Source organism: Ambystoma mexicanum, chromosome 3q, assembly GCF_040938575.1.
Source record: "Ambystoma mexicanum isolate Mex_15411 chromosome 3q, UKY_AmexF1_1, whole genome shotgun sequence".
NCBI lineage: Eukaryota > Metazoa > Chordata > Amphibia > Caudata > Ambystomatidae > Ambystoma > Ambystoma mexicanum.
The window spans coordinates 598,119,267-598,137,830 of record NC_090926.1 but is presented as its reverse complement, the minus strand read 5'-3'; the positions used below and the strand labels follow the sequence as shown (position 1 = coordinate 598,137,830).

Sequence of the window (18,564 nt, the reverse complement as noted above, 5' to 3'; positions counted from 1 at the left end):
TCTAATGCGTCGTGATCAGGGGCACAACAAAACCTACATTTCAAGGTTGGGGGGTGTAGCTGGTGATGGAAGGGGCCACTTCAGAAACTGGGCAGGGCAACCTTGGAGGGACGGCCCCTCTGTTCAATCTCAATGGTTGTCTGGCGTGGGGCGCAATAGGCCAGTGAGAATAACCAAGTGATTGGATTTAAAGATAACATATACATTTAGCTACTTTAATATTTTTTATATTCAACGCACAGGTATCCGATCAGGCATCACCCTTTAAGCCAGTGGTCTACAAACTGTGGGGCATGCAGGCATGCCCTCTCCCCCAAGAGGGGGGCACGGTATGATACCGGGGGTGGTGGGTATGGGCACCAGACCCCAGCCGGAAATTACCAAAAAAGGGAGAAAGTATAAAACCAGCGTCGGATGGGACATGTACATTTGTTTATATCCCATCCTACCATTACTCCCGCCGCACATGTTCAGTGTGATGGGGCCAGGCTTAGGGACAGTGGGAGTGGCTGACCCAGGAAATAGACACACTGGAAGTGCACTCTCTATCCCTTTTCAGAGAGCGTGCTTCCAGAGTTTGAATCAAGTCGCAGGAACAAAACGGGACTGGGATTATGCGATGTAAGGAGAAGGGCCCCAGGGTTGTTTTTGGATTGTGTTGGGGACCCAGCCCAGGGACTTCACAGGGTGTGGGGTAAGGGGAGCCCAGGAACTAATCAGGTAGTGGGGTAGGGAGGAGCGGTGGAGGGGGAGCTCTGGGCAGGGGCGGCTCGTCCATAATAGTTGAGGGGGCATCGACATAGCAGCCCCCTCGCCCATTATGGAGGAGCCGAGGAGCCAGCCCAGTGAAACACCGAATGCTCCCTCAGATGCTTTTTCCAGCTGAAGGAGTGCTCCTGGGCTGGCTGAACTGTCAAAGGGGAACATTGTTTCCCTTTAACAGTTCACTTCCTCAGCCGCACATGCTTAATGAGCCGTGCAAGGCTTTCTGTATGTCGGTATGTGCGAGGGGGCGCTCCTGCATCTCCTCGCCAGTGCCAGTGGCATATTTAGGCTTTCTGCTACCGTAGGCCCAAATAAGTGCATGCACCCCCCCCAAATGTACTCCACCTCTGCCAGACTCTTTGCCTTCACCAGATTCTGCCCCTTCAACAAACTCTGTCCGCGTTGACTAAACTACACCCTTTCGGCCCCATTTTGCCCACCAATTTGACTCCATAACATTATAAGGACGTTGTTAAGGTTAGATCGATTAGAATGTTATTGCTTCCTCTCTATTCATTTAAGCCTGTAATCTTCTATGTTATGTTATTTGAAAGAGTATTTTTAGATTTGTAGAGGGCAGTGTGCTGTACAGTTGAGTGCACTAGAGGTAATTGTTACGGCTAATTTTCTACTTTCGGTTAGGTCTGAAAACAGGGTCGGATTGGCCCCTCAGGCTTTCGGCCCATGGCCGGGCCGAAATCGTTCCCTGGGGACTGAGGGCCGGTTTCTGGTCATGCCTGGGCAGGTTTGGGAAAAAAAAAATGTTTTTTCCAATTTTCTTTTTTTTTCAAAAAGCCTTTCATCCTTCTTAGGTCGGTAAATGAGTACCAACACCCGTTGGGTGATATTGTATGCATATTTGTTCTATAAAAAAGAGCTTAAGCATAAGTGCTATCAGGGACGTCATTTCACCAAAATGCCAGGGGTAGCGGAAGTGACATCACACGACCCTTGACCCCTGATGACATCACAGGAAGTGATGTCATTTGACCCCACCCCGAAGTGATATTGCGAGAAGCGATGGAACACGACCTTTCACCCGTTGACAAAACAGGAAGTGACATCACATAGCATTGTATACTACAAAAAATATGGTTACGATATCACTATAATGTGATGTACATTTCATGCAAGAATGGATCGCCATATGTAGCGTTAAGATCAGTGTGTATAGGGCCATATTATCAAATTACTGTGAATGCAAGCAGACGTCCATGACCAAATGATAATGATGTGTTATTATATAGCACTTACGCTTAAGCGCTTTATATAAAAAAAATATACACCCAATATTATCCAACCTGTGTCGGTACTCATTTATCAACCTCAGAAGGATGAAAGGCTGAGTTGAGGCGTTTAAGAACAGACTAAATCAGCGACTCACCCCCTGAAGTGTGCCTGAAATAAACCTTTAATGAGTCTAGCAATTATTGTACAGAATTCCAAAAAGACACATTATTTGGTTTCCTATTCTTTCTTATTTAGGGTCAGTGCTGAAAGTGTTAGACTTGTGGCACTCCTGTTCTTATTTTTCTTATTTTTTTAAAGGGCCTGAACATGAAAGCCAGCCACTCTAGGACATTGCATTACAAAAAACGAAAAAAAAACGCTTTTTTTTACACAGTGGTCGCAAGGGAGACCTCAGAGGTCTCAGTTGCGACCTCTGGTGACCCCCAAATGACGTCCCTGAGTGCTATACAATAACATATTATCATTTGGCCTTGGACGTCTGTTTGGATTCACAGACATTTAGTGTACTTAGGTACAATGCTATTTGATGCCACTTACTGTTTTGTCAAGGGGTGAAAGGTCATGTTTCATCGCTTACCGGGATGTCACTTTGGGGTGGGGGTCAAATGACATCACTTCCGGTCGTGAGGCGAGGGGTGGGGCACTTTTTTGAGGCAAGGGGTGGGCCACTTTTTTTTTGGGTGACCGGGCCTATTTTTTGTTCCAGTCCGACCCTGTCTGAAAACAATCTTTTAGAGGAAGTGATAAGAACATAAGCTATCTGCCAACTGAACACAAGTGAGAGAAGGCTGGAACGAGAAATTTAGGTTTAATTGCTAATATCTTGTTGCCTCTGTCACTCTATGAGAAGCACCTAGACTGGTCTGTAATATTAATGCAAGATAACTACATTTCTACATCTTATCTTGCCAAATGGTAAAGTTTACATATGAAATATATGCAAGTGGTACAGGCACAACTTACAAAGATGTTGAATACAATTAACTCAACCCTTTTCTCATGGGTACAGCTCTGGTGTGAACAGGAGGCAAAATGGAGCAAAGGCGAGTTACCTACTGCAGCCGATGAACCTCCAATTCCTTGGGCAGGAATGCCATTCAAATATGACAAAATCACAAGTCAAGTTTGTAAACTCTGACTGGGCATAGACACCTCAGTAGATTAAGGACAGTTGGAGAAGGTTCTTAGAATCTTTGGCAGTGCATACTCATGGTGGAATAATGGATAAAGGTGACCCTAAACATTCATGTGTGGGAAGCAACAGCATTCCACATAGCTGCACAATGCAGCCACCTAGTATAACACATGAAGCAGTACATACTGTCCATATCATTGCTGTTGGGTCTTGACAGCTTGCGTTTAAGATAATTTCAAATGTTTGTTAACTCTGTAGAGTTAGTTGGACTGTACAATACATAGTAACATTTTGAGTTTGTGGGAATATTACACGGCCACGGTAGTGGCCGTGTAGTTAAGGTTAATTTGCTGTTTCCATAGGAAGAGCACTTTTTGGGCGGCTTATAACTTCGCTCCCCCTGGACGAATCCTCACCAAACTTTGCAAAAAAAGTATATGGGCCACTCTGAATTATTTTGCAAAGTTTGGTCCAGGGGAGGGAAAGGTATAGGGTGGGTCCCAAAACATCTTTTTTTCCCATAGACTGAATTGGGGAAAAACTTTGCGCACGGCTACAGGCCAAACCGTTGGACGGATTTGCACCAAATTTGCGGCAGGGGCTTGGACCCAAAAGCATGCTTTAGTAAATTGGGTGACAATCCGTTCAGTACTGTCCTTTAAAATGACCCAAAAATATGTCTGAATAAATTAGTGATATCTATGTCTGCTCCGCGGTCACATTTCCCTGTTCGCTCCGCGGACATGATACCGATTGGCCAGGGGGGGTGGCGTCAACACAGCAGACACGCGACATCTGCGACAATTGGCTACAGCGAGTCGTGATGTATGTCAAAATGTGTGGATGCGCCCGACATCTTGGATCCGAAGACAGCGCACTACTTACCAGAGGCAAAATGTTGTTTTCGAAACTGTTTTGCTCTACTACAGTGCATGGGGAGTAAGAGACAGATTAAATACTGTACTTGTATGGCCGGCAATTGTCTATTATATATTCTGCATTGGCGCCTTCTCCAGGATGTTTGTACGTGTAGAAAATGAGGGATCTAATAAGGCTACTATTTGAGTCCGTGCTGTGTACAGGCACCTTGAAAATGTTCGCAGGACACGAGTGGCGTTAGTGGCCATTCATTTTGAGTGTATTTCCCTATTATATTACATTTTCCTATGGGTGTGTTATTGCTTAGTACGCCACCATGGTCGTGACATGCTGCAGTGGTTGTGGGCAGGGCCTAGATAACATGCATTGGCGCCTTCTTCAGGATGTTTGTACGTGCAGAAAATGAAGGATCTAATAAGGCAACTATTTAAGTCCGTGCTGTGTACAGGCACATTGAAAATGTTTACAGGACACGTGTGGTGTTAGTGACCATTAATTATGAGTGTATTTCCTGATTACATTACATTTTCCTATGGGTGTGTTATTCCTTAGTACGCCACCATGGCCGTGACATGCTGCAGTGGTTGTGGACAGGGCCTAGAGTCTTGGATGCATGGCCGTAGGCCATAGGCCGAAGGCCATAATTCCAAGACTGTAAGCCCTGCCCACAACCACCGCTGCATGTCACGACCATGGCTACACATGTAGTATTGATTATCGCTTACATGGTTGAGGGGAGAGTGTACAGTGTTGGGTGCATGGCCAAAGGCCAAAGGCCATGCACCCAACAAAGTTATAAGCACTGGAGTTATAAGCCAGTGCACATCAACACATTGCAATAATATCTATGTACAAACAGGTAGGAGTGCAGTGTCTGGCCAGAATAAGTGAAGCATAACACACCTATCAATACACCCGTACTACTGTACATCACTGAGGTGATTGTGGGCAGGATGTAGAGTTTTGCTTCCATGGCTGCAGCACGTAGCACATACATCATACTCGTAAAACCGTAGGCCCTGCCCTGAAACACCACTTCCTATTACTGCAGTGCATACACTCGTCCTATAGGTTAGCATGTCAGATGGTTCATGGCCCATGCACCCAGTAACGACCTTGTTAGCGGTGGAGGTATAAGCCATTGTACACCTATACATTCAAAAGTATGTGAACATATATCTTAACCTCTAGGTCCTGCTGTCACCCACTGCAGCACATTCGAGAGGGACGTTAATGACTGTTGCTTTGGTGGAGTGGCTGTTTCCATAGAAAGAACTGTTTTTGGCTGCCTTATAACTGTCCTGCCCTTGGACTAATCATCGCCAAACTTTGGAAAAAAATATATCACACACTCTGACTTTGGTTGGAAAGTTTGGTCATGTTTGGTGCAGGGGGGCGAAAGTTATAAGGGGGAGGGGTTCTCAAAATGTCTTTTTTCCCCTTACACTGAACGGGGGGAAAAGGTCGTGCTCACGACCATGTGGCTCTTTTCCAGATTGTTTGCAAAATAGCATGCAGTAAGGTAGCTTTGTTCGGTGGCCCCCTCTCTTCTATTAATGTTTTCATGTGTGTCGATACCGCCAGAAACAGCTCCAAAACAAGAGAGCATTAGATTTCTTACACTCAATTATAGTATTTCACAAGGTTACCTTTGAGGGGGTCCAATGAGCTGCGGAAGCACAAACTGAAAAAGTGCAGTTTTCTTGTCTGCAAAATAATACGTTTAAATGGAAGTTTGTGCTCACTGCACCACGACCAATTACAGCGTGTGGATTAAAATGTGTTTTGCACTAATATTTCCCACAGATTGGCCTCTTCAGTTTTGAGAACTAAGGCCATAATCTGCACTGTTTGCTTGAAACAGCGCTTCTGAAGCTGTATGGGAGTACAGGTTCTGATAATTAGATTTCATCATGTTGCTTCAAAGCAAGAATGTATTTGCCTTCTCACTGAAGGCCACACTAGTTGCTTTTTTGGTTGACCGCTCAGTACGCCCGCGCATCCGAATGAAAGTAAAGAGAAACTTGCGCGCTATTCACAGAATGAAAGGGTAAAAAAAACCACAATTGATAAGGTTATGTTTCAAAAAGTTTGTAAGTGATATGCATATTAGTCAACGAAGATTCTTCGCTGCAAACACATTTGTGACTGATTTGCCGAAAAAGAATGGAGGCTGTAAATATTTTGTACATTTACTAGGACTCAATGTACAGCAAACCATGCTATATTTTTACATAACTGCACATCTAATTGTGCCAATATAATTGACGTATTATTTTTCTACCCTTGTACAATTTTCCTGTAATGTTGCAGAGTGCACACGTTGCTCATTTGCAGGGTATGACTGCACTCAACCTTTTTTTACAATTTATATTTCTAATTTGAAAGCTTACTTTGTCCACATAGCTTTGTGTATATCTTTGCACGTATTTTTGGTCTTCTTTGAAATGACGAGACGTAATTTATTTTTATTTGTCCACTCTTTTTTGTTTCATACCTAAATTATCGTCTTTCTGTGTACTTGCCATTTTGTTTTCTCTTTCGGCGCATGCAAAATTTCGCCGTTTTTAACCAAAATTTCACTGTTTCTAACCTGCAACTATAGGTACACTTGGACATTAGTAACATATTAACATATTAACATATTACTAAAATGTCAACTTTTTTGTGATGTCATATTTGATGTCCTGGGTGTTAGTCTTAGCAATGCACATAGATGCTGCGAGTTATGGTTGCTGAGCTTACCATAATGGGGGAATGTGCAGTGTTTTTTGGTTTCACTGTGAAGTCTAACATTCTTTTAGTGAAATTTTATTACTGAATGTACATATATATGTATGGCAGGGAAGGAAAAGAAAAGGGCTAAACAAGTGATGTTGTCAATGATGTCATCATTGACATTTGAGATGACATCTTTCATGGTCTGGGTGTTAGTGTTAGCAGTGGACAGGGGCGGTGGCAGGGTTGGGGGCTTAGTTTACCATAACTGTTGAATTTCAGGGGTTTTTTGGTTTTAATTTGAAGCATAAAGGGGAGGTGGAAAGTATTTTTGTAGTGAAGTGTACAGGTTTTTGTTAGGGCAACTTAACCATAACGTCCCCTCAACAAAGTTTTTTTTTTGTGAATATATATATATATCCTGCCATCGTTTGAAGTACTGTTACACAGTAAAAGTCCTACCTTGAATTTAAAATATAATGAATGCAAAGGTTAGTTATAACCATCACAGTTATGCAGTTATGCATTGTGTGACATACTTTGCAGTTGGTTCTCCTGGTAGTACTGAGCCTGCAGCAGAATGTCATCAAAGACACATGATAAACCTAGCAGGGATGCCATTTGCCTGCTTAGCACTGAGCAGCTTCTCTAAAGATGGCTGAATTGATATCTTTACGGGACACCTTTACATCTGTGAAACAGTGTATACCTTTGGCACACAGTTTTTGTTCCCACCCTTCTATGGCTTTGGTTATCCTTTCACAGGTTTCTTGATGCACCTGTGTATTCAGATTTACTCTTTGCCATTTTAACTTCTCCATGATCTGTTTCATGCTTGCACCTTTTGAACGGCCACAGACCTATGAAATGTGGGGCAGGGGAGGGAAATGAGTGCTTGCTTCTGAACATCATTTTAGTGAAACCTGTGGGACTTAAGCATAGGCATGTGTTTAATAATGTGAAATAATGCATCATTTTTAACCTCTACTTTTCTGAAGGGAAATCCTTTATTTTTGCAATGGTTTGAAAAATGCATGTCATTTATTTGAATATAAAAGTGATTGCTTAACACAGTGTATGTGTGTATTTGAAGAGGAGGAGCCAAATGCCACTACCAGAAGTCCTGCCCCCATTCTTCCTATGTGTTGAAAATGCACAATGCCAATAATGGTCCCTAAACCATGAAGAATCCTTGAAACAAGGTATCCATTGAGAAAACCCTATATGATGGACCCCCAGAGAAATCACAGTCTTTTAAAGGAGGTTCTTGAGGAAGTGTGAAGCTGAATAAAAGAGACTGGTGACGTCACATGAAGCAGAAATGGCGCACCCAGAAGAAGAGATGCCCATGAAGAGAGTAAATAGTCCTTATAGAATTTGATGGCGAAGTGTAGAATTGAGCAACATTTCATGTGCGGAATGAAAATTGCACATGCGAAGAGCACTGAAGGAAATGCAAGCCGTTTTATAATTGAACATATGCTGAAAAGCAAGTAGACTAAGTAATCATAAGGCTGACTATACGTAGTGAATAGCCTGCAGGCGGTGCTGCCAATATATATATATATATGTATAGAATCTATATGTTCCATTTTAGCAAACTAGGACCCCATGAACAGAAGGACTGAAGGTGTGGCACAGTAGAAAAAAACAGCTGACGATGAAGGAAGATTCGAGAAAGGTTGTCTGGCCCAGTGTCAAGGGTTGGGGCAGCCAAGAAATTGGTTATCTGTTCGAGTTGATACAATGAACGTGAGAAGCGAGACAAGCTCCTATTGAGGTGTAATGGAAAAACACTTGAAATGCCTGGTTGTATTCATTTAATAGTGTTAAATACAAAAGAAAGAGTACAAACACAGTCTCCTGTCACATGGTCAAGATGAAACTAGACTTTAGGCAAGCTACACCGAGACTTGGAGATAAGACCATGCTCGCACTCCCTTTTATTCTCAGGTGCAGTGATACTTTGCAAGGCCGAGTTCAAAGACTAATTCAAATGGCAGACAGCAGGAGTGATGATGGATGATGGGCTAATTGGGGGGGGGGGAGTATGGTCAAGTCCAACCCTTCAGCACCTGGGGGTACCAGCTTGTGTGCTACTTGCAAGTGGAATATTCCAGAAGGGTACAAGCGTGCCAACCAATCGTAAAGGGCTACATAGTGAAGAGCACTATACTTTGAAAGCCAATAAAACATTGTGTATTTTATGACTGCGAAGATGACTTGCACTAGGGTTGGGCATAGCTGTCCACCTGACCTTAGAGACCCAATCACAATCCTGTCCAACATAGAAAGTATACCTAGATGTTGCCCTTAAGCCTATCACAACTCCAAGTAGGTCTTCTTATTTTGCCACATAGTATGACATCACTGATGACAAATGTTTGTTCTAAATATGTGTTTTTTCATGTGAAACATTGAGAATGCTTGTGCAACGTCCATTGATGCCTGTTGTAACTCCCTGTTTTAGACAATTGAAATTAAAACACTTAAGTTTTGCCAACTTTCTGAGTCAGTCTTATGATTGGTGTAAAAGTAAAATTTGCATCCCCATCCATTCCATAGAGCGCTACCTCGCTTAAAGGGCCTACGGGTTCATATTGATTAGAAAGAACTCCAAAGATAATATGAAGAGGCACCAATAAAACCAATTAGGTTTGGGCTGTTTTGCATATTAAAGAGCATTTTGGGACAAAGAGAATGACCAAAGAGCTTTATATCTGTCATATAGGTCTATGAGAGTTCAGTGAAATGTACAGTCCCAATTGCCCCGATCCAGTAAAAGTGTTATTAAACTTGAGTTGGTGAGAGCCAAAATAATGTATTTCACACTATTGATGATAGTAGAAAAGGTTTTTTTATTCACAAGTGATCAGTACTCTCTACACGTGTTTCACCCTTTTTTAAGATCAAAAGGGATCCTCAGGAGAGTTTCTGTGAACAAGGTAAATCAACCAAAGCTTTACTCAAATGAGAATAGCTATTCAAATTTTACATGCAAATCAAAGTGTGAGTATAAAACAATCAGTGCCAATCAGAAACCAAAAATAAAAAAAGGGAAAGAGTTCATTCTATTCGCAATTGAGTGCAATGTTTTTTTAAAGCATATATGTTACGCATTTCTTTATGGCAAAACTTTAAATGATAGGGTCTTTTAGCTACTCACCATATCCTTACGCTGTAAGTTAAACTAAATATTTTTGCTAGTTGAGTGATTATCCTTTTCTTAATAGAAATAAAGGAAATACTTCAGGATCCAGTTAGAAATATTCACTGGCCTGAAATGGAAAGAATAGGAGATATCAACCTATTGGTTTCTCCTATGGTTGGAAAATAACTACTCTGTCAAATTTAGACAGAAAATGGTTTTATCAGTTTAAATTATACCCAGATAAACATAGAGGTGGACGCGCACCTTGATTTCAATAGAAAAAGTTGAGAAAAGTAAATGAAATGGGAGAGGGATCCGATTGTCCTGTCGAAAGAGAAAGTATATCGTGCCTCCTGTTGCAATAAATATATTAATATTGGCCTACTCCAAGCTCCTCGAAAGTCGCTTGCGAAAGAAGTCCGTGTTGCAAAGTCCTGACCTTAAATCCATGTAAACCACCATTTTAGGTCAAACCGCCATTTTAGGATTCGCTTTGTAAAAGTCACCCTGTGAGTTAAAATGGTGGATGATGTCATTCAAGAATAAAACATGGCCGTCTTGACCTCTGTACATAGCTAATATGTAACTTGGCTGCAGGCCACTTGTTGAAGTTGTGAACTGAGACCATGTCCTTCGTTGACAAATGTGTAGAAGGATTACTCGTGCAATGAAACTAATCCACGAGCATATGTTGAGACAATGTATTCAAATACTGAACGAAGAACATCTGTTTAACTACATTGTATTAATGTTTGAGAAGGCCTGCATGGAAAATCTTAGAATACACAGTTATTGCATAGGCTTGTTGATACATGTATTAAAGGCAAACTAGTTATATGCGGTTGTTTGAGACTTGGCACGAACCCTAGATCGGTGATGTATTGAAAGGAATATTAACCCGAAGTGGGGCTGGACATCGTGCCCACCGAATGCATAAAAAGCAAATGCATTCTAATGTACGTCTCCCACTGAACACACTGAACCACGCTGGTGTTCGTTGTGTTGTACTGAGGGCCGATAGCTATCTGATTTTGCTCTGTTTTTGTAACTGGATTCAGTATAAAATAAAGTACTTTGTATGTTCCTTTGTAACCCATGTTCGGTGTATTTCCTTTTGGGGTACTCAGCCTCGATATTTTGGTTCTGTTTTCACAGTCCCTATCCAGGAGCATCAGGATAGTTGCACAACACTGCAACATATTTGCAGGCTTAAATACTGTTTACGGCTGACATTGTGAGATCATTACGCTCGCGCTATGCCTGCGCGATGACCTCATCATGCTGAGTGTCATTTCGGTCATTTTGAGTGCCATTTTAGCAGTCTATACGGGATTGAGCAGGCCAATTAAGAGATCGTTTTCATATAGATGTACGCAACCGTTTTATAAGAGATATTGATTGAAAAGAAAGTCAAAGGGCTATATTAACTCTACCTTGGCAAGAAAAGGAGCATGTTTTTTATAGGAGATTTGATCAACACATTTTAATGTTAAACAACCATCCTAAGGAAAAACAAGACAAATGAAGCTTCATTTTTACTCAAGAATTTGGCAGGTATGGGTTATAATGAAATATCCACAATATATAAGTGATTGCCAAATGTGTATAATACATCTTATAGCCAATTAAAAAACTCATTGTCACATTTGAGATCTGTGTCTGAATTCTAACTTTTAAAGCACAAATTCAAAAACTAAATCTAACAGAACTCAGATTTAAGAACTATCAAATCATGGATGAGTACCATGCAAATTATACACAAGAACTAAAATTGAAAAAGCAAAATAAATGTATACGGGATGAAAATGACTACTATGAAAAAAGAGTTTATACTTTTCAAAGAAAATATTACCTTAAATGTCTTCATGCTCTATGTGGACTTGTCACAGCAACGCTAGTTTCACAGGGTCTTTACTGGGGACATATCTGACCTTTTATTGTGCAACTACATGTGATCACTGAGGACCACAATCATGTGACCAGGCACAAGCCCTGGTACAAGCTCTAGTTACAACACAAAACATGCTACACATCTGCAATCATGTCACGTTGAGTGTGAAGTTGGGGAATTAGGGTAATGGGATCATAGTACTGCAGACCTCCAGTGCCCCTTTCGTATTTGGGATGTGCTTTTTGTAGGAAAGGCATGGTATCACAAGTATTAACACTGTCACAATGGATACAATTTGTAAAAACCTTTATTTAAAATGTTGGGGTTGGAGAAACTCCTATTCTTCCCTCTTCCCTATGACTAAGAATGGAGTAGTCTCGACCATCAAACGTTAAACAAAACAGTCCTAGTGGAGTCTTTCCAATCAAAATGGCCTTTGCTAACCAAAACCTAATGCCTGCTCTATCTCTTGTACAAAAAGTATCAAAAGAAGAAAATGTATGCAAAGGGAAAAGTCAGTGTTCAAATGATAATGTGGCTGAACCAGTTCTCCTCCCCACGTTGGGACTCACGGGGTAAGGTGATCCTTGTAGGCAGGATGACACACTCTGGCTCAGCTTCAAACACAGTACACAGTTCAAAACCGTGAATCTAGGCCCTTCTGGCCTTACACATTTAAAAATTCCTTTTTCTGGCTTTCAAAATAATGCTTCAACCAAAACTTTCACAAAGATCCCCCTTTGCTGGGCTCAGACCTTTCACCACACAGCTCTCGTAGGTCCACCTCTGCCGGGCTCAGACCTCTCACGATACAGTTCACACAAGGTTGTCACAGTGCTCCCTTTCCCAAGATTAATATACTTTGGGTCTCCCTCAATCGGGCTCGGACCACTTTCGGATGTCGAAGTTTTTTGAATGTGCATTACTTTTCGTTACAGACCCCTGCAGAACCACTTAGACTCAATGTTCACTATTTACTTTCACTCTTGCTGTTTGTTTGCCGTTTAGCTTCAAACAATGTACCTTTCACAGAGACTTTCGAATAGGCTACGTCATTTCACCGGACCACTCTGTTACTTAGTGTACGTATCGCTGATCTTGCAGCTGTATTTTACTATCTATCTATCTATCTATCTATCTATCTATCTATCTATCTATCTATCTATCTATCTATGTGTTTATAAAGCGCCAAAGTGATCGGGCATCCAGGCATTACAGAAGACAGTAAGACAAAAACAACATTACAAACAAGTGAGCTGGATTCTATCCTAAACAAACAGCCTAGTCTTAAGGAGTTTCCTAAAGGTAGAGTGATTTTCCTCTTTCGTTAATGATTACAGGAGCTCATTCCAAGCCTGTGCTACTCGGACAGGGAAGGAGCAACCACTCATGTATTTCCAACTACACCTGTATTTCCCAGTGTCAGCATCTTAAAGAGAATTCTGGCTGCTACCGGGAGCCAATGAACCTCTCTACGGGCAACAGTCACCGACAGGGTAATTCTTAGAATTTCGCAGAAAAGTGTCGCAAGCGGCTGGCGCAGAGTGTCCGCGTGCGATTGTCTGCGCTAGGCACGTGCGCTAAAACCGATTTCCGCGCACAGCGTATTCATGGATTTAAGGCTCCCAAACCAGCCGTGGCGCAGAGTATCGCAGCGACCCTGCAGCAGCGCCAGTAACGCCCCCAAGAACGCCCTCGCGCAAGGAAAAGCCATCAAAATCGCTAAATCATCGCAAAGGGCTGCGCTAACCCTGGACCAGTTTACAGGGCTGCCAAACAAGGAACGCAAAGCGGGTAACGTGCACATCAGGGGTACGCGTGAAGTTATACACGCGATTAGCCAGGGTACGTGTATTTCAGGGGTGCGCGGGAAGTTCCACACGCGAATAGCCTGGGCGCGTGTATTTCAGGGGTGCGCGGGAAGTTTTACACGCGATTTCAGCAGGGAATGTGTATTTCAGGGGTGCACGGGAAGTTCCACACGCGAATAGCCTGGGCGCGTGTATTTCAGGGGTGCGCGGGAAGTTTTACACGCGATTTCAGCAGGGTACGTGTATTTCAGGGGTGTGCGGGAAGTTCCACACGCGATTAGGCTGGGTGGGTCCTCACAGGTGTTCCCTGTACACCCTCGACGGCCCCTGCAGGCAGCCGACAAAACAGGGGACTACCCTGCACACCTGCTCATGTCCCTCTGCACCCCCACCCCCCAGCAGTGCAGGGGAAGCCTCCACCAGGCCCCCACCCATGTCTCCCACCACCCCACCCCCCAGCAGTGCAGGGGCACCCTCCACCAGGCCCCCACCCATGTCTCCCACCACCCCCACCCCCCAGCCACCAGGGGCAGCCTCCACCAGGCCCCCACCCATGTCTCCCACCACCCCCACCCCCCAGCAGTGCAGGGGCACCCTCCACCAGGCCCCCACTCATGTCTCCCACCACCCCCACCCCCCAGCAGTGCAGGGGCACCCTCCACCAGGCCCCCACTCATGTCTCCCACCACCCCCACCCCCCAGCACTGTGGGGCACCTGCCAGCAGGCCCCCACCCATGTCCAACTCATGTCCCCCACCACCCCCACCCCCCAGCACTGTGGGGCACCTGCCAGCAGGCCCCCGCCCATGTCCAACTCATGTCCCCCACCACCCCCACCCCCCAGCACTGTGGGGCACCTGCCAGCAGGCCCCCGCCCATGTCCAACTCATGTCCCCCACCACCCCCACCCCCCAGCACTGTGGGGCACCTGCCAGCAGGCCCCCGCCCATGTCCAACTCATGTCCCCCACCACCCCCACCCCCCCAGCACTGTGGGGCACCTGCCAGCAGGCCCCCGCCCATGTCCAACTCATGTCCCCCACCACCCCCACCCCCCCAGCACTGTGGGGCACCTGCCAGCAGGCCCCCGCCCATGTCCAACTCATGTCCCCCACCACCCCCACCCCCCAGCACTGTGGGGCACCTGCCAGCAGGCCCCCGCCCATGTCCAACTCATGTCCCCCACCACCCCCACCCCCCACCATCCAGGGGCACCCTCCACCAGGCCCCCACTCATGTCTCCCACCACCCCCACCCCCCACCATCCAGGGGCACCCTCCACCAGGCCCCCACTCATGTCTCCCACCACCCCCAACCCCCACCATCCAGGGGCACCCTCCACCAGGCCCCCACTCATGTCTCCCAGCGTGCTACGTGTATTTCAGGGGTGCGCGGGAAGTTCCACACGCGAATAGCCTGGGCGCGTGTATTTCAGGGGTGCGCGGGAAGTTCCACACGCGAATAGCCTGGGCGCGTGTATTTCAGGGGTGCGCGGGAAGTTTTACACGTGATTTCAGCAGGGTACGTGTATTTCAGGGGTGCGCGGGAAGTTCCACACGCGAATAGCCTGGGCGCGTGTATTCCAGGGGTGCGCGGGAAGTTTTACACGCGATAACAGCAGGCAGTCAGGCAGCAGCAGGTGGGAGCGTGCTCGGGGCTCTGGGGGGCAGTAGTTCGGCCTTCCGGGCAGGAGCGTGGTATTCCGTGTGCGTACGCGTGGCCAGCTTGGTACGGAGTGATTTTGCACGTGAAAATCCTGCACGTCAGCGTGAAAACCGAGGAAAGGCCCTCAGCGCGTAAGCGCGTCTGTGACGTGACCCGCACAGGTGTTTCCCACACAGCACGTGATGACAGAGCACACGTGGAAAGACTGCACGTCAGAGTGAAATCGCGTGTGATTGGTGGAAATGGCCCTACACGCAGAAGTGACAAAGCGTGTAATTGGTGGAAATGGCCCTGCACGCAGAAGTGACAAAGCATGAAGTGACAAAGCATGTAATTGGTGGAAATGGCCCTAGTGCGTACACGCCGCGTAAGTGACGCTGGACGTGTGGGTCTGTATAAAAGGTACGTGTAGAACACGTTTTCCTTGTACGTGCTTTTCGTGGAGAGCGAGTGGGTGAATTCTGTACTTCTTGTCGTTTCACACGCGATTTACTTCACGGCGTTTCAAGTTCGTATTCCCTGTTACCTCTGACAGCTTTTTCTCTTTTTTCTCTTTTACTGGTTTACCTGGGCCTGTTCCCTCAAACAGTGTTCCCTTCTACTGTTGTCCTGTCTCCTCAGACAGCGTACAAATCTTCTTTTGGCGGGGGTGTTGCCAACCAAACGTGCTCCTTTTACACGCTCGTTTACCAGGCAGACGGTGAGTCACGCACGTATCTAACATCTGTGCTTGCCCCGTGTGTAGCCTACCCCTTCAGAGGTCATTCTAGGCTGCGTGTGACACGCATACGTTCATTCTTGTGTTACTGGGTGCCACAGCGTAGTGCAGGTTTTTCTTTCTGCACACGTGGTCTAGGAGGGGTTGCGTGCACGTCATCTCCCTTTTTTGGGCCTCCTGTGCGTTGCGTGACCCGTCATCTTTCCCCAGGGGTTACAATCAGCCTTGCTAGAGCACTAGGGTACAATTACCATCTGGTACCCAACCCCTTTGACCCCCAATTGCCCAGGACAATAGTCTACATCCACTCCCATACGCACATTAACATCAGTGCCATGGCTGGGAGGCGAGGATTCCGTAAGGGTGGCAAAGGTGGAAGAGCCACAAGTGGTGGCCGTGGTGGATCCGGTAGGGGACGTGGTCGTAACTTGCAGGGTGAGCCTGTCCCCCCATGTGTGGAGGACCAGTCACGGGCACCCATAATCCCCCCCCTCCCCCCCTCCCATTGAGGCTGATGTGGCTGACACCATCCATGCTCAGCCCTTGTTGGACCAGCCCATTGTGGCACCAGACCTGGCTGACTCCATGGCTGACTTCCAGGTCAGCAGGGCTACTACACGTGCGCTGGTGCACGTTGATGCCATCATGCCACGTGGATCTGGGGCAGCAAGGTCATCTGCTGCACCAAGGAGGCAGGGCGGAGAGGCTGCAGGGGCAGCTGCGGCTCCATCCACCCCAGCCCTCACACACCCAGCCAGGACAGTGTCGGTCCTAGTCCATGCTGCTGACATTCCCCCTGACACCATCACACTAGAGCCAATGCCTGCACCAACTCCCATGCTGAGTGTGCAATCCCACACTCCTGATACAGAGTCCACCAGGGCTCCTGCCCCTAGTGTCCAGAGCGGCGCAGGACACTCAGGATCACCACCACCTTCCAAGCGGAAGAGGAAGAGTGCTCGTCCGGCACAGGCTGATGCCCCAGACACGGCTACACAGTCCGGCCCGTCCAGGAAGCCCAGCTTCACGGATGACGAACTGAATGCACTTGTCGAGTATGTGTCCGGACATGACAACGAGATGGTCATTGTTGCAGGATCCAAGACCACACCTGCACAACGCCAGGCACACTGGCAGACCGTTGCGGACATCGTAAGTGCCCTTGGAATTGTGAGGCGCACAGCCAATGATTGCTATAAGCGCTGGAATGACCTAAAGCGCAGGGCAAAGAGTAAGCTGGCCTCAAGTCATGCCGCAACTCTAGTGACTGGAGGTGGGTCTCCAGTAGTAGACATGGAACTCACTCCACATGAGTCAGTCGCTGGGACCTACGTCACGGAGGAACAGATCCAAGGCGTCGGAGATCTGGCTGATTACGAGGCATTGTCCGGTGAGTGCACATGCATGTGTGTGTCATCCATGTGCATGGTGTGTGTGTGAGGGCTTCTGTTTGTGTGCCAGGTGAGAGTGTGTGCGCCTGAGTCGTATGGGTCAGCCATGTGCTTCATGCAATCCTTCCTGCGCAGCTGCATTTGGCCATAGCAGTATCCCTTCTGCCAACAGTAGACATCTAGCCCAACTGCACGCCAGTTGCCCTTGAAGTGTCACCTTGCCACAACATATTTGCTTATTTTTCACTGTTCATTCAGTCAGTTTGTTTGCATTCCACCACTTTCACTGGGCATGTCACTGTCCACTAGTCACATGTCTGACATGGGTATGGTAAAGTGGAGTGACTTTGTTACCTGGATATCATTTTTACACACATGTCCCTGTGCAATTGGACCATTTCTGACTGGCAGCTCCAGGTGAAAAATCTGACCTGTTAGAATTAGAAAAGCAATTACATGCGGGAACTGGACTGAATGAATAGGTGCTGCCCTCCTCTCCATCTTCACTCAATAGCAATGGTACATGCCATCTGTGTGATGGCATGTGTGTTTCACCTGGCAATCACAGGCCAATGTGTGATGCCACTGCCAGGCAGCATGCAGAAAATGTGTTCATCTTCCATTTTGGTGTCATCAGTGTGTGCCATTTGCCTGCACTTCATACGCAGTGAGGGTGCATGCATGGGAGGGTTTTAGTCATGTGGGACATGTGTCAATCAAGTACTGGTTCTCTTGCTTCTCAGCCCTCATTGTGTGGCATGGTGCTAATGCCTGTTTCCATTTCTTTGTTTTCATGTCTTTGCAGGGGAAGACGCACCTGATACTGCTGGGGTTGTGGAGATGGTGCAGACCCAGGGAGGTCCGAGGGCCGACCAACCACCAGTGAGGGACGTGGTGTGGTGGTGGGGGAGAACCCACAAGTGCTGCAGGTCGTGCTCTCAAGGGGTGTCTCTGGCTGCACCTCCCCCGAGCTGTACTCAGGTGTTGATTCGGATGAGACCTACGTGCCGTCGCAGGTGAGTGTTCCAGGGAGGGATTCTGTTCTGTCTCACCCACCTGCACCAGGGTCAGGACCCTCCATGGGGATGTCAGTGTTGGCAGCTACGCCTTCGGTGGTTACGGATGCAGGGTCACACTCTGCGACATCTGATCCTGTTCCTGGGCCAGCAGATCAGAGGGGGAATGCAGTC

General features: G+C 46.4%; 1 long non-coding RNA gene across 1 annotated transcript in view; it reads left to right on the top strand.

The window, feature by feature from the left end:
- The window catches only part of LOC138581894 (uncharacterized), an 87,987-nt gene that overhangs the window by 314 nt on the left and 69,109 nt on the right, over positions 1–18,564 (top strand). The gene's annotated exons all lie outside the window — the stretch shown is intronic.